This window comes from Lynx canadensis, chromosome B4 (genome assembly GCF_007474595.2).
Source record: "Lynx canadensis isolate LIC74 chromosome B4, mLynCan4.pri.v2, whole genome shotgun sequence".
Classification (NCBI taxonomy): domain Eukaryota; kingdom Metazoa; phylum Chordata; class Mammalia; order Carnivora; family Felidae; genus Lynx; species Lynx canadensis.
Genome location: NC_044309.1, coordinates 34,047,646 through 34,061,114, shown reverse-complemented (window position 1 = coordinate 34,061,114; position 13,469 = coordinate 34,047,646). Strand labels below are relative to the sequence as shown.

At 39.5% G+C, this 13,469-nt stretch overlaps 1 non-coding gene across 1 annotated transcript; it reads left to right on the top strand.

The window, feature by feature from the left end:
- Positions 1-4,715: 4,715 nt before the first annotated feature.
- LOC115519584 lies at positions 4,716-4,820 on the top strand. Its single transcript, XR_003970581.1, has one exon. It is a non-coding gene; the product is annotated as a U6 spliceosomal RNA (small nuclear RNA).
- Positions 4,821-13,469: the final 8,649 nt, after the last annotated feature.

The following is a 13,469-nucleotide window of genomic DNA, read 5'->3' as shown; positions in this document are numbered from 1 at the left end:
AATGTTCCTGGACTTTTCATGGGTTATTTCATTTAATCCTCCTGTCAACTTGTGAGATTTTACATCACTGTTTTATAAATTAAGAACATAAAAGCACAAAAAGTAAGTTTCTTGCTTGTGTAAGGGTATTCAGCTAGAGAAGTGGCAAAGCTGGAATGGCTGCCCAGTTCTGTTTGACATGATAATGGAAGGTAGGAGGCCATCTGGGTTTAGCCCAAGTAGATTTTAGGAAAAACTTCCTGGGATGTTCAGAATCACTGGTAATTTCTCCCACTTCTCATGTACTGCTTTAATCTATTTCCACTGTTTTTAAAAAGAAATAAAATGTTTATTTTAGAAAACTTGAAAAATGTAGAAACATAAAGGAATAAAAGCCATCCATACTCCTACCATCCAAAGAAAACTATGATTAAGGGCACCTGGGTGGCTCAGTCAGTTATGTATCCATCTTCCGCTCAGGTCATGATCTCGTGGTTCACGAGTTCGAACTCCGTGATGGACTCCGCTGACAGCTCAGAATTTGAAGCCTGCTTCAGATTCTATGTCTCCCTCTCTCTGCTCCTCAACTGCTTGTGCTCTCTCTGGAAAATAAATAGAAACATTTTAAAAAATTAAAAAAAATTCTGATTAATATTCCTGTTTTCTTCCAGTCTTTTTTCTTTTTATCATTAAACTAAGACTGTCATACGTAAATGTTTGTATCACCCCCCAAATTCATATGGTGAAACCTAATCTCCAATTGATGGTATTTGGAGGTAAAGCCTCTGGGAAGTGATTAGGTCATGAAGTCCTCATGAATGGAAGGAGCACTCTTATAAAAGAAACTTCAGAGAACTCCCTGGCCCTTCTGCCATGTAAGGATACATGGAGAAGACTGCTGTGTGTGAATCTTCACCAGACATGGAATCTAGTGATCCATGGTGATCTTGCACTTCCCCACCTCTGAAACTGTGAGAAACAAATTTCTGTTGTTAACAAGCCACACAGTCTATAGTAGTTTGTTATAGCATCCTGAATGAACTAAGACAAGGAATACACGCACACACACACACACACACACACACACACAATTGTCTACAATCATACAATTGTAATTGTATCCTGATTTTCATTTAAAATAACTTTGTGAAAATTTTACCCTCCATTAGGGTTATTTAAAAACATTACTTTAGGGGCGCCTGGGTAGTTTAATCACTTGAGTGTTGGACTTCGGCTCAGGTCATGATCTCATGGTTCATGAGTTTGAGCCCCACATCGGACTGGCTGCTCTCAGTGTGGAACCTGCTTTGGATCCTCTGTCCCCCTCTCTCTCTGCCCCTACCCTACTTGCACATGCTTTCTCTATCAAAAATAATAAACACTAAAAAAACATTATTTTAAATGCTACACACTATTTCATCAAATGAATGTACCATAATTTATTTTTTAAATATTATTTATTTATTTTGAGGGAGAGAGAGAGAGAGAGAGAATCCCAAGCAGATTCTACACCATCAGTGTAGAGCCTGAAGTGTGGCTTGAACCTACCAACTGCGAGATCATGACCTGAGCCAAAGTTGGATGCTTAACCAACTGAGCCACCCAGGTGCTCCTGTATCACAATTTCTTACCGAATATTTGATTTATTTCCCATTTTTATTAACTGCATAGAACTGTAATAAAATTTTTTCTATATAAATCTTGCCCATGTTTGTGAATATTTCATTTACAATTGAGTCCTAGAAGTGAAATATTGGATTAAAGGTATTAACTTTTTTATTTTAATTAAGACTTTACTTTAAAAAAAAATATATATATATATTTTTTTAAGTTATCTCTACACCTAACATGGGGCTCAAACTCACAACCCCAGTCCAAGAGTTGCATGCTCCCACTGACGGAGCCAGCCAGGAGGCTTAAGACTTTATTTTTTATTTTTTATAATTTTTTTTAAGTTTATTTATTTTGAGGGGGGTTGAAGGGGCAGAGAGAGCAGGAGACAGAGAATCCTAAGCAGGCTCCTCGCTGTCAGCACATAGCCCGATGTGGGGCTAGAACTCACAAACCATGAGATCATGACCTGAGCTAAAGTTGGACATTTAAGGGACTGAGCCACCTAGGAGCCCTGAGACTACTTTGTTAGAGTAGTTTTAGGTTCACAGTAAAACTGAGGGAAAGGTACATAGATTTCTCATATACTCTCTGTCTTTAGATATGCATAGCCTACCCATTATCAAAATCCCCCACCAGAGGGGTACATTTGTTGTAACTACATTGACACATCATTATTATCCACATAATTTATCTTACAGTTCATTTTTGGTATTGTACCTTTATGGATTTTGACAAATATATAATGATATGCATTAATCATTATGGTATCATATATTTTCATTGCTTTAAAAATTCTCTGTGCTCTGCTTATTTATCCTCCAACCCCTAGCAACCACAGATCTTTTTACTGTTATTACTGACTCTGTAATTTTGCCTTTTCCAGAATGTTGTATAGTTAAAATCGTACACTACATAACTTTTTCAGATGGGCTTCCTTCACTTAATAATATGTATTTAAGATTTCTTCATGTCTTTTCATGACTTGATAGCTCATTTCTTTTTAGCACTGAGTAACATTCCATTGTGTGAATGTACCACATTTCATTTATCCATTCACCTACTGAAGGAAATCTTGGTAGCTTCCAAGTTTGGCCAACTGTAAATAAAGCTGCTATAAACAACAATGTACAGGTTTTTATGTAGGGTAAATACCACAGAACATGACTGCTGGATCATATGCTGAGTATGTTTAGTTTTGTAAGAGAATGTCAAGCTCTCTTCTAAAGTGGCTGTACCATTTTGCATTCTTGTTAACAATGAATGAGAATTCCAATTGCTCCACATCCTTGTCAGCATTTGATGTTGTCAATGTTCTAAATTTTGGCCATTCTAATAGGTGTGCAGTGGTATCTCATTATTGTTTTAATTTGCATTTCCCTGCAATGATGATGTGAAACATCTTTTCATACACTTATTTGCCATCTGTATACCTTCTTTGGGAGATGTCTGTTAAGGTCTATGGCCCATTTTTTAACTGGATTGTTTGCTTTCTCACTATTGTATGTTAAGCGTTCTTTGTATATTTTGGATAATAATTCTTTATCAGATGTGTCTTTTGCAAATATTTTATCCCAGTCTGTGGCTTCTCATTCTCTTGGTACTTACTTTTGCAACTAGAAGTTTTTAATTTTAACAAACTCCAAGGTATCAATTATTTCTTTTATGGACTGTACCTTTGGTGTTGTATCTAAAAACTCATTACCATACTCAAGATAATCTAGGTTTTCTCCTACATTATCTTCTAGGAGTTTTATAGTCTTGTATGTTAACATTTAGCTCTGTTGCCTATTTTCAGTTGATTTTTTTTTAATTTTTTGCTTTTAATCTTTATTTATTTTTGAGAGAGAGAGAGACAGAGTGAGAGCAGGGGAGAAACAGAGAGAGAGGGAGACACAGAATCAGAAGCAGGCTCCAGGATCTGAGCTGTCAGCACAGAGCCCGATGCGGGGCTCGAACCCACAAACCATGAGATCATGACCTGAGCCGAAGTTGGATGCCTAACCAACTGAGCCACCCAGGTGCCCCTTCAGTTGAGTTTTTGTGAAAGGTATAAGGTCTGCATCTAGAATCTTTTTTTTTTTTTTTTTGCATACAGATGTCCAGTTGTTCCAGCACTGTTTTTTGAAAAGACTGTCTGAACTTATTGTATTGTCTTTGCTCCTTTGTTGCAGATCACTTGACTGTATTTATGTAGGTCTATGTCTGTGCTTTCTTTTCAGTTCTATTGATCTGTTTGTCTTTTCTTTCATCAATACCATACTGTTTTGATTATTGTAGCTTTATAATAAGTTGTGAGATCATGTAGCATCAGTCTTTTGACTTTGTTTTCCTTCAATCTTGTGTTGGATATTCTGGGTCTTTTGCCTCTCCAAATAAATAAACTTTAAAATCAGTGTGTCTAACCTCTTTTTTTTTTTTCTCCCCTCCCCCATGGACTTCTGTTAAGTTTCTCAAAGAGGTTAGAGATGGAGAGAGCCAAAGCATAAGAGACTCTTAAAAACAGAACAAACTGAGGGTTGATGGGGGGGGGGGGGGAAGGAGGGGAGAGTGGGTATGGGTATTGAGGAGGGCACTTTTGGGATGAGCACTGGGTGTTGTATGGAAACCAATTTGACAATAAATTTCATATTTAAAAATAAATAAATAAGTAAATAAACATTAAGAAATGACTAGCACAGAAAAAAAATCAGTGTGTCAATATCTACAAAATAAATTACTAGGAATTTGATCGGGATTACATTGAGTCTGTAGATCAAGTTGGGAATAATTGACATCTTGAAAATAGAGTCTTTCTATCCATGAACGTGGAAGATCTCTCCACTTATTAGTTCTCCTTTGATTTCACTATCAGAGTTTTGTAGTTTTCCTCATATAGGTCTTGTACATATTTTGTTAGATTTGGGGATCCTAATGTAAGATATAAGCGTTTTTAAGACCTTCTAATCCTCCTCTCTGGTGGGGATTTCTGAATCACTGGCTGCTGCACAGGGCATGCATAATCCTATCCACTGATACCTTTCCCAGTGTCTGGTGTGCCCACAGCTGGCATTTGGCATTTATATTGTTTATCTCATAAACGCTTTAGGAAATTGAAGTTAGCTGTTTTCAAAGTTTTTCTGTTTGTTTTATTCAGAAAAACATGACATTTATTATTTTTAAATGCTCTATAAATAGCATGGCCCCTGCACAAGGATAACATGCAAATTTGTGAAGCATTCCATATTTTTAAAAAATGATCTACAAGCAAGAAATAGTAAAACATTAGTCTTTAAGAAGAAAAAATTTAAGACAGAAGTGGTAAGCTTTCCAAGGTCTTATAGTAAGTCAGTGATGCTGGAACTTGAAGCTTATTCACTATTGACTCTGATGGTGGCCTCAGTCCCATCCTGTTATAGAAAAGCTGCCTTTGGGGCGCCTGGGTGGCGCAGTCGGTTAAGCGTCCGACTTCAGCCAGGTCACGATCTCGTGGTCCGTGAGTTCGAGCCCCGCGTCAGGCTCTGGGCTGATGGCTCAGAGCCTGGAGCCTGTTTCCGATTCTGTGTCTCCCTCTCTCTCTGCCCCTCCCCCGTTCATGCTCTGTCTCTCTCTGTCCCCCAAAAAATAAATAAACGTTGAAAAAAAAATTAAAAAAAAAAGCTGCCTTTGATTTCCTTCTGATCCCTGCATTTTATTTATTTTTTATTTTTTAAGTTTATTTATTTATTTTTGGGAGAGAGGGAGAGAGAGAGAGAGAACACACTAGCGGAAGAGGGGCCAAGAGAGAGGGAGAGAATCCCAAGCAGGCTTCATGCTGTCAGCACAGATTGTGTGGAGCTCAATCCCACAAACCATGAGATCATGACCTGAGCCAAGATCAAGAGTCTTACACTCAACTGACTAACCACCCAGGTGCTCCAGATCCTTGCATTTTAGTTCAGTGTTTAACACTAACTGGATGATTAGATAAATTTAATAATGTTGTCAAAGGGGGTTGTGCTTGGATGATGAGAACTTCTGAAGAAAAGCAACTAGAGTAATAGAACTTTCAAAGGGATGGGAGATAAGGCTGCTTGATGTCACTGATGATCCGCCTAGTGAAATGTGAGGAAAGCCAGGCTAATGCTGACTCCATTCTTCCTTGGCAGAAGATGGCAAAAGACGGAGGACATGTAGGGGAGGGTGGGTACAACACTGACTGGAATGTCTTCAAGCTACTCATTCATTCATTCATTCATTCATGCATGCATTTGTTCATTTAAAATAAGCTTTATGCCCAATGCAGGGCTTGAACTCATGACCCTGAGGTTAAAAGTTACATGCTCTACCAACTGAACCAGCCAGGAGCCTCATCCAAGCCTTTTAAGCATTTTTTATTCCCCCATAGAAGAAGTTAGGTGTGGCAGGGTGAAAGGTGGATTATTTTTGACTATTTAAAAATTTACCTTGTAAATCCAGATTATACTGAAAGGTTTTTGCTCTTGGCTACAGGGCTAAAGGATGTTGCAAAATTAATGGGAGTGGATACATTATGGTAACAGATCTTTCATAAATTATCTTATTGGGCTATGTTAGCATAAATTTCCAAGTATAAAAACCTAATATTTAGCACTGATTTCACTAAAAGGAGTATAAGACTGATATTTCATCAGGAAGTTTTAGTTAACATACAGAATTTGGGAACTGAATTTATTGCAGCTAAATTGATGAATACCTAAACTTTGTTGCAGTTTTTCTCTTTCACAGCTTTTCTTTTTCATTATGCAAAAGTAGAATGTCTATGAATGAAGGTATCCACCATGTTGTTTTCAGAGTTTAATTTCTGTAAGGGAATGCCTGAGGTTCAAAGTTGAAATCCACACATTTGAACACAGAATTTATGTATTAGAGTTCTTCAGAAAAAAATATAATGTGTGTGTGTGTGTGTATAATAAGAATTAGCTCACAGAGTTATGGAGGCCAAGCAGTCCTATGATCTGCCATCTGTAAGTTGGATAGACATAAAGCGCATGGTATAATTCAGTTGGAGTCTGAAGGCCTGAGAACCGATGTCCGAGGAACTCTCATGTCTGAGGGCAAGAGAGGATAGATGTCCCAGCTCATGAACAGAGAGAGAATTTGCCCTTCCTCTGACTTTTTGTTCTATCCAGATCTTCAACAGATTGGGTGACACCCATACACATTGATGAAGTAGATCTTTGCTCAGTCTACTGATTCAAATGCGAATCCCTTCTACCAGACATACCCAGATATGTTTTACCAGCTATAAGGCAACTCTTAGGCCAGTCAAGTTGGCACATTAAATTAATACTCACAATTTATTTCAGCAAGTTACCCCAGAGTGAAAGTGATCACTCCATTCTTTTTTCCCTCCTTCTCAGCCTTTTACCAGCTGGCCATTTGAATTTATACAAGACATATTGAAATTTCTTGGGACCCAGGAAATCATTCCCTGCCCCTTTATTATTTTACAGATGAGAAAACTGAGGCTTAAAGAGGAGAAATGACTAGTTCAAGACCACATTGAATTTTATTAGTGATCTTGAAGTCTGAAAAGATTATAGAAAGCCAGGAAAGATAGCTAACAGAAATAGATTGAAATCTATTTCTAATATGTAGATAACAATATAAATATTAAAAATGGTCTGCCTGGAATGATAGACTAAAACCAGTAAGTAGAGATTTAGCATCAATAAATGATATAATGATCATACTTTTGGTTGAAAAATCTATTGCATGGTACAGGCTTGTTTTGACTAAAGTTCATGTGAAACAATATGGTGAAGCTAAGTCAACTATATAAAAGCCGTGAGAAATAGCTGCTGAAACAGATGATGCAACTTCTGGGGCTATACTAATAGTCAGAGAGTGATCTGATGTTGCAGGGAGTATATGGCCTGGGAAACCTGGTGTTGGCCAGTTCATATTTGTAACACTATGTGTGGTACAGGGCACAATGTTCTGAGAAGGAGCTTGTCAACTGGCATTCATCTGCCAGAGGATAATGAGGGTTCTGAGCTCTGTTCCACAGGATGAAAGGCCACAGCAGCTAGGAATGTTTAGCTTTGAGACTTCTGAAGGACACAATAACTGCCTTCAAATATCTCATGGGCTGTCAAATGAGGAAGAGGTATGTGGCTTGTTCTATGTCACTCAAATGGCAGAAGCAGGATCATTAAGGATGATGGTTTATGTGAGATGAATTTCTTCTCTAAGATTTTCCAACATTGCTGACTCTCAACAGAAATGGTCTGTAACTGTGCTCAAGAAAATGCTGGGGTCCATGTCTCAGAGATCTTCCAGGAGGGTACTACTCTGAAAGAAAAGTTGAGTTCATGACTTCTAAGTTCCCCTTAACTCAAAGATTCTGTGAGCCTCCAAGGGTCATTTCTTTTGTACTGCTATTTCACTCTGCTAGATAATGTTTTAATATTTTTGATCTTCTGATTTCTAAAACAATTCAGAGTGGTTTGTAATATCAGAATATATGTTTTTTAAAAAGCAAACAAAACTTTTAATGAAAAATTGAATCCAGAAGGACCCTTGGGAAAGAGTGAGCTGCTACAGAATTTGGGCATTAAATTAAAGTCTGGGCAAATAGAGAAATTATGATGTAGATTCTGTACTTTTATCAGTATTAGTGTTGACCTTGACTTCCTAATGGGATTATAAGATCCAGAATGACAGGGAACAGATCTTTACTTCATTTTAACTTCAATAACATCTATCAGAATATTTTATACAGAATAGGTACTTAGTGGGGCCCCTGGGTGGCTCAGTTGGTTGAGCGTCTGACTTTGGCTCAGGTCATGATCTTGCAGTTCATGAGTTCGAGCCCTGGGTCAGGCTCTGTGCTGACAACTCAGAGCCTGGAGCCTGCTTCAGATTCTGTGTTTCCCTCTGTCTCTGCTCCTCCTCTGCTCACACTCTGTTTCTGTCTCTCTGTTTCCTTCAAAAATAAATAAGCATTAAAAAAACAAAAGAATAAGTACTTAGTGTGTTTTGAATGACTTGCCTTTCTTAAAGGTAGAATAGGACTTATTTTTTCCTTTATATTTTTCCTCAGGGTCTGGTAGAAGAAGTGTCCTGGTTAGGCTATAAGTCATAGTTCTGAAGCTATATTAGCTTGTTCCAATGGGGTAGCCTGACCTTGGCCTACAGTAAGCCCTGACTGCCATAATTACATCTACTGGTGACGGTCATAATTACATCTACTAGTAACTCTTCATGTTTCTAGAACAAATTTCTGTCTTAAATGCATTGTGCTGTAGACTATAGCTGCTCTAGGACACTGGCTTCATTTCCACTGTAGTTCTCCATTGTACCTGGTAGTAACAGTAACCAACATTTGTATTTCATTAACTTAGAGCACAAGCACTCTTCTAGGTGTTTGTTTTGTCCTACTTACTGCTGTATCAAGTAGTTACTCCTTTTAGTTCCATGTTTGGAAATGGAGGTGGAGAAGTTAAGTGACTTGCTCAAGGTCACAAGTTAGTAAGTGGCAGAGCCAAAATGTGAACCTAGCATTCTGGCTACAGATTTTGTGCTCCTAATCACTATGTCCTTCTATTTCTCACCGAGATGTCTAAGTGCAATGTGTATTTAATCAAGATGCTAAGGGACCAAAGTCCAAGCAAGTTTGTCTTCTTGGTGACAGGACACCAGGTGGTAAAGAGTTTCCTCTGCCCCTCCTCTCTCCATTGTTCCTTTTGTTCCCTGGAGACCAGCTCAGAAACCTCCCCACTGTATTTCCTTCCCCACCCCAGTTTTCTGGGATTGGCTGCTCTCCAACTCTGCTTCCAACTCTGCTCCCAACTCTGCGTGGCTCAGGGCTTTGGAATGAAAGACGAAAGACTGAGCTCCTTAGAGTGACTCACATCTGTTTGGAGCAGTTATAGCCTGTTTTTGTGCCACTTAGCAATTCTTCCTCCCCAGATCCAACCCTTCTCCATTTTCCTAAAAATGCCAGATGGTATATACTTATTTTTAAGTCAATGTGAATTTTAATATACTTAGCTTTGGAGAATTTATTAACACTTTTCCTGTTTCTTCACCAACCCCCCTCCCCCAGGGGATAATTAGAATCACCCCATGATATTGCAAAACAGGAAAACCTGGGTAGCTGCTCAAGGGCATGGTGTTGCAGAAATGACTCTTCACCTCTGACCTACTGGTAGATGTTTAATGGGAACTTTCTGATGATGACATCCCAGGTCAGGTGGTGATAGGGCTAGGACCAAGCCCTGCTATGGCTTTGTTGAATCCAGGGTGGAAGGGGGACAGATCTGTGCCTGGCATCTCTTTCTTCTGTTCCTGTTAGACACAGCTAAGCCCAAGGGTAGGAAGAGGGTGTGCCCATGGGAACTTCATTTATGCAGTTTCCACACAGCTAGAAGTCAGCCCCTTTCTTTCAATCTAACCAGCCAAGTCACTGGCACCAAACACACTATCTGAAGTTGTGTAAATCCCCATATCAGTGAATGTTCTCTATTGTAGGAGGCCTCTTGGGGCTGAAGAGTTGGGAGAGGCTCCCAGGCTTGAAGCAATAAATGAGCAAGTCAACAATCTTCTCTACCTGGACACACTGAGCCTACATGCCTGGAAACAGCCAATATTCTACCATGGACTTAGTCAAATCCACTGAGACAAAAGCCAGATGGAGTACAAACATAAGGGATCACTCATAGAGCACTGTGATCTTCCACCCCTGTCTGGACCTGTTACAGGTAGCAGAAAGAGGAAGGATAAATGAACACCAAGGATACTTCAAAAATGTCTTTAGACCTAAACTAAAACAAGAAAGCCTAAGTTTGAGTTCCAGTTATACCACCTATTAATTGTGTAACCTTGAGCAAATCAACTTCTCTAATGCACATATTTCCTTATTTGTCAAATAGGAATAGAAATACCAGTTCCCCTCATTTTGCAGGAATATGTGAGGATCAAATGACAATGCACATGAAAACACTTTGTAAATTCTAATAGTCCTATGGAAGGGTAAAGGATTATTATAAATTCTTATTTATTTTAGTTATAAATAATAATAGTTTTATCAGTTTGTTCCTTTATTTGATTTTTTAAAAGTATAGTTGACACACAATGTTACATTAGTTTCAGGTGTACAGCATAGTGATTTGATAAGTCTATTCATTATGCTCTCCTCGCTACAAATGCTACTCAATTTTTGATCAGAACTATGTAAATAGTAAAGTGGAGAGCTTCAGTCTTCTGTCACTTTCTATTCCTTGTTCTGATCCAGGGAGGCTGCCAGGGGGCTGTGTTTGGTAGGTGCAATGCAGACTTGCAGGTAACATAAGAAGTATGGAAGAGGCAAGTACTTGTATATTCATCATAGTAAGGGAATAGAGCCAGACAGAATTCAGAGTCAGTGGAGGAGATCAGTCTTGGTCACAGTTGTAGAACCACTCTAGACAGAGTTGACCATCAGGTGATGTGTTAGTGTGAAGCAAAAGGTAATCTCAAGCACAGTTTGAAGTCAAGACAGATATAACATAGAGGTCCTTTGACAAGGTCTCCCTACAGAGTGGGGTTTCCTAACCTGGGCTGCTCAGAAAACCCTGGTCACTTCCACTCTGGACCTTGACAGCCTGAAATAAACCAGAATTCCCATGAGGGAGGATTCTTGCCTGTCTGCCCAATAGTCTTCAGTATCACTGTCTACATGAAAAGCTATGCCCCCCGGCAGACTTAGAATCTTCTTGTGTAACCACAACCCCCAAGGGTTTGCAGTTCAGATTCCTAAGGAGGTAGCATTGACTCATTGAAAGGAAAGCTTACATTTCTGATATCAGAAACTTCATCCTTAATGAATCCTGACTGCTTTTTGGGTCTGGAGTAAGAGTTCCAGCAGTAAGATGACGTTGTTACCCAGGCTAACCCCTAAGAGAGATGCTTGAGGAAAAGAAAATCAGGAAGCTCAAAGGAGAACAGTGCAGAGGGTTCAAATCATTCCAAAACTAGCCTATCAACCCTGAGATAGTTAAGCATAATGGATAACTAAGGATAGAACCCAGGATCTTGGCTCCCAAACTAATATTTGCCTGTTCCAAGAGGTGATTTTGTAGACTGAAAAAAAACAAAACCAAAACCAAAACCCTACAAATGATTTTCCAAAGAAGTTTGTTGAGATTTAATACTTTGAGTAAAGAACTTAATAAATGAAGACTCTGGTCTTCCTGAAGTATCCTAAATAAGAAAAATAAACCCTCAGTTGATTAGTTTTTGGCTTAGGTCAGGGGTTACAAATTGTTCATGGGCCATGTATGGTCAGAAGGTGTGTTTTGTTTTATCATTTTGTTACACCAGTGTTTTAAGGGCAATTTAACAGACACTGGGGGTTATCTGGTTGAAACATACCCTATGGACACTTAATAGGACTAAGAAAACAGTGACAGCAGGGCCTCTGATTGGGCACACCAGAGTATTTGATGAGAGAGCTGAGTTTATAATCTAGTTTGAGGAAATGTGATGCATTCACATGGAGGGAACTAACCCTAACTGTGAGACGCAGATGGCCAGTGGAGGTTGAATGACGGGAACAAGGACCAGAAGAGTTCTGAAGAAGGGGAACTCACTCTTACCTGGGTGGTGAGAGAAGGCTTTTAGGAGGAAGGGAACTGACACAGTGTTTGGAAATGAGGGTGTTGGTATAGAGCTGTATTCTGGGGTAGGAAATGAACAAGCTGAGACTTGGAGGCAGGAAATCTCCAGGTATATTCAGAAGACAAAAGGCAGGCTGAGGCAGAGAATTTGAGTTGGGGAGAAATGGGAGATCTTGAATGAAGAGAAGTAGCAATCCTGTCTCTGAGTCTAAAACTTATGGAATTAAATGTCTCATCATTAAAAGAATGGTCTTTGGGGGTAAGAGACAAAGGCACCTGGTAGCCAGAAGCATCGGCTGCCTGTGGCTTAGCTCCCCTGGTATCCATCTCTCCTCTCTATTGCTGAGCTACCTATAGGGATCCCCCACTCAATTCCCTCCTTGGGAGACAGATACCTCAGCCTGGTTAATCAGACAGTGGCTAATGGGGATTATCATCCCCATCAGCAGGGTGAGGGGACTGTGAAGAAGGCTGAGAGTGGCAAGATTATGGCTGACATCATGATGTAGCTGGAGGGCTGCCAGCAAGGATGTGCTCACTTTGCTTTTCTTCTTGCCCAGAAACGCAGTTAAATGTCAGCTCAAAGCCCTAACTTCCCCACATCCCTGCCTAATACATACACATACACACTGTTATATACCAACCTCTGTAGATGCACTGTCCCTCATGTGTGGCTATCAGGCATACCATACACATAAGCAGATATATAACCTGAACAAGCAGATTTAAACTATACACATACTTATACAAAAGCATATACAGTATATATGTATATATAGAAAAGTCTATATATATATTTGCTTGGATTCTTTTTCAGAATACTGAAAGTCAGAAGCATGGTGTCACATAAGGAAGATGAAGCCTTCAAATAAATCTGCAGCCCCTCCTGGTATTTTATTTGGTCTAGGAAAAACCTTTGGGCTCCCTGTGCCAACCCCTCCATTCCCTCTCCCTCCTGGGATTTCTAGGACCACCATTTGCCACTCCTCTCTCTGTCCTTGTTCTCTAGTCCTCATCTGATTGGCTAACACAGTAGGCATTCCATATTTTGATGACCTCTTTGTGACATGCAGGGAGAAGAACTGATCTTGTTCATGGCAGGTTTAGCTCACAAGCCTATCTTCTACTTGTTTCCTTGCAACATCATTTAGCTACTGCATCTGTTAGCCACCCCTTCACTCAGAGGTGAGAAGCTCTTCCTTCTTTATTCTACCACAGGATCTCCCTTGACCTAATGAAAGCCTGTGAACTCCAACAGGCAGACCAGAGAACCTTCCT